The following is a 3,929-nucleotide window of genomic DNA, read 5'->3' as shown; positions in this document are numbered from 1 at the left end:
GTCCATACATGAGCTTGTCCGTTATTGTTCGACTAAGCCGTGCCGTAAGACCGTTCGTCTGCGGATGGTATTCAGTACGAAGTTTGTGTTTGGTACAACAGGAGCGGAGCAAGTCGTCCACAACTGTAGAAAGGAAGGAGCGACCCCGATCGGTAAGAAGTTGACGAGACGAGGAGTGCCGTGGTGAACAATGATGTTGTGCAGCAGGAAGTAGGCTACGTCTGTTGGAAGGGGTTTGGTGGTCGCGAACCGAGTTGTATAATCAGTTGCGACGGCGATCCACTTGTTGCCTCAGTCAGATGTGGAGAAAGGTGCCAGGAGGTCTACATCAGCGCGATAGAAGAGTTTGGTAGGAACGTCAAGAGGTTGGAGTCAACCTGTAGTGAGCACAGATAGCTTCTTCCGGCGCTGGCATAACTCACAAGAAGTGATGTAGCGGCAGACAGATCGGTACAGACCAAGCCAAAAAAATCGTCACCGGACATGGTCGTACGTACGGATTCCCCGAGGTGACTAAAAGTTGTTCGATCGTGCAGCTTGGACAGAACAGCGGCGCGAAGATGCCGAGCAATGACAAGCAGCATCTCAGATCAGTTAGGGTACATGCTGCGCCGATATAAAATGCCGTCCTGGAGTAGGAACATGCGAAGAGAAGGGCCACATGACCTGAATGTGAGCCTGTCCATGATACCACGTATGCTTGGATCTCGGCGCTGTTCGGTAGCGAGGTCAGCAAAGCAGATAGCGAAAACGTAGAAGCAGAAGCATAGGTCGCAGGAACATCAGGAGGATCGTCTGGGAGGTGGTACAAGTAGTCGGCAGCTTGGTGTAAACGGCCGGGCTTGTAAGCAACTGCGTACGAGTATTCCTGTAGGCGTAGCTCCCAGCAACCTAGGCGATTGGTAGGGTCTTTGATGGACGAAAGCCAGCAGAGCCCATGGTGGTCTGTGGTGACTGTAAAGGACCGACCGTACAGGTAAGGACAAAATTTTGCCACTGCCTAAAGAAGTGCAAGGCGCTCACGTTCAGTAACGGAATAATTCCGCTCAGCTGGAGAAAGCAGACGGCTGGCGTAGGCAATGACGGGGTCGTGGCCTCGCTGGCGTTGGCGAAAAACGGCACCGATTCCATGACCACTGGGATCAGTGCGGACTTCTGCTGGAGCGGACGGGTCGAAGCGCACCAGCGGTGTTAAAAGAGAGATAAACTTCGAGAAAGCGGTTGCTTGTTCAGTTACACAAGAAATTAAACGTCTGCCTTCAGAAAAGCAGAGGGCGGGCGACTTCCGCAAAATTGTGCATGAAGCGGCGGAAGAACGAGCACAGGTCCACGAAGCTCCGGACAACTTTAGCACTTGATGGCACGGAAAACTTCTGTGCGGCACGAACTTTGCCCCGGTCTGGGCGCACACCAGATGAATCAACAAGGTGACCGAGGGTAGTAATTAGGTGGCGTCCAAAGTGACATTTAGACGAGTTAAGGTGATGGCCAGCATTGCGAAAAGCAGACAGAATAAGTGAAAGGAGCTCCAGGTGCGTGGCAAATGTAGAAGCAAAAACAATGACGTCATCTAAGTAATAAATACAGATGGACCGCTCGAGGTCATGAAGGAGTGTGTCCATCGTGCGTTCAAAAGTAGCTGGAGCATTACATAAGCCGAAGTGCATAAATTTGATCTGGTATAAGCCGTCGGGTGTTATAAGGGCGTTTTTCTTCCGGTCCATGCCATCGACGGCAGTCGGCCAGTAACCGGACACAAGGTCGATGGAAGAAAAGTACTTTGCACCGTGGATGCAGTCGCGGGCGTCATCAACGCGTGGTAGTTGATAAACGTCTTTCTTGGTGATCTTGTTGAGGTGCCTGTAATCCACGCAGAAGCGCCAGCTGGCATCCATTTTAACTAGACCGACAGCGGACGCCCAAGGACTAGATGATGGTTCAACGATTCCTCGAGAGGGAATCTTCTCGACCTCCGTTTAAATGACTTGTCGTTCGTGCAAGGACAGACGGTATGGTCGCCTGTGAGCAGGGTGTGCGTCACCGGTGTCAATACTGTGTGTCGTGAGAGAGGTCTGGCCTAAAGGCCGACCCAGGTCAAGAATGTCGCTGAACGTGGAGCGCAGCTGGCCATGGTCGGAGTGGATGAGGCGGAAGTTCGGGAGCAATTACGTTTCTAAGCTGAGGAAGGACAGCCGGCAAATAAGATGAAGAGTCAACGGGAGACGACGAAATATAAGCAATCAATGCTGCAAATTGGCAAACTTGGCAGGAGGACAGCGTAACTAACGCTATGCCTTGCGGTAGGACGTGGTCACCGATTCCGAAGTTGACGAGATGAAGGCTGGTGGAGTTGTTGGTGATACTGACAACGGTTTGCGGAAGAGCAACGTCATGGGCAAGAAGGGCGTCCGCGAGAGGAGATACAACACAGTCATCGTCAGGCACAGGTGGAGCTGGCTAAAGCAGGACGCCGGTCATGGCTTGTGGGGCGAGTCGGATGTGCTTAGTGAAGCAGAGTCTGCTGGGAACTTCCTCAGGAAGGTCATGACAAAGTAAATCAAGTTGAACAAGTTCGGCGGAGCAGTCGATAAGGGCGGAGTGAGCGGATAGAAAATCAAGGCCTAGAATAACGTCATGAGGACACTCTTGAAGAAAAGTAAACAAAAGAGATGTTTGGTAGCCACCGACACCAACGCGAGCAGCACACATTCCTATTGTGGCCAGTGTTCTTTCGTTAGCGATTCGCATAAAACAAGACGCCGCAGGTGTCAGGACTTTACTGAACCGTCTACGAAGCTGGTCGCAAATCACAGAGATGTGCGCGCCTGTATCAAGCAAAGCAGTTACAGAGACACCATCTACGTCACATCAAGTAATATTCCTTTCCGTCGGCAAGGTCAATCAATCAAATGCAGTCCCGGTTGTTCTAGCAGCGTCGCCTTTCGGAGCTGCACCCGTCTCTTTCTCGTAGAGTGCAGGTACATGGACGACGGAGAACGGCGAATAGTGGGTGAGCGAAACAGAGGTCATCGTAGTGAGGGTGAACGACTCTGACATGTAGATGAGGACGCCTGCGTAGAGTTGTATGGCTCTGCGGGATCTTCCGGTGGTGGACGAGTACCTGGATGGAACGGAGACTGATATTGTCACGTAGTAATGACGGCGAAGAAGGAAGCAAAACTGTGATTGATGAAACTAGCGTTTTATTGGGCGAACTTGCGCCCTCAAATGCAGGCTAGACTCAAAGAACAGCGATAGCGACGAGCAAAGTCGGTGATCGTCAAAATTTGATCAGCTGGTCAAGCGCGTCAGCTTTTATACATGAGCCATCGAAGGTTCCAGAGTAATCGCTGGTGCCCGCGTGTCTTCCAGAAAGTTCTACACAATTCGCGTCGCACATGCAGTCAGATTACACAAGCTTCGGTGACAACAGATAGCAGCAAGAACCATCGATAACATTCGCGAAACTTCCGATTAGATAGGGCGCGTCCCGCCCTGAACGATATCACTTTTTAGACGGCGAAAAGCGGTCACCCGAAAAAGATATACGAGTATCATCATCATCATCATCATCATCAGCCTGGTTACGCCCACTGCAGGGCAAAGGCCTCTCCCATACTTCTCCAACAACCCCGGTCATGTACTAATTGTGGCCATGCCGTCCCTGCGAACTTCTTAATCTCATCCGCTTACCTAACTTTCTGCCGCCCCCTGCTACGCTTCCCTTCCCTTGGGATCCAGTCCGTAACCCTTAATGACCATCGGTTATCTTCCCTCCTCATTACATGTCCTGCCCATGCCCATTTCTTTTTCTTGATTTCAACTAAGATGTCATTAACTCGCGTTTGTTCCCTCACCCAGTCTGCTCTTTTCTTATCCCTTAACGTTACACCTATCATTCTTCTTTCCATAGCTCGTTGTGTCGTCCT

This window comes from Dermacentor variabilis, chromosome 1, assembly GCF_050947875.1.
Source record: "Dermacentor variabilis isolate Ectoservices chromosome 1, ASM5094787v1, whole genome shotgun sequence".
In the NCBI taxonomy this organism is placed as follows: Eukaryota; Metazoa; Arthropoda; class Arachnida; order Ixodida; family Ixodidae; genus Dermacentor; species Dermacentor variabilis.
Note: the sequence above shows the minus strand (reverse complement) of the source record.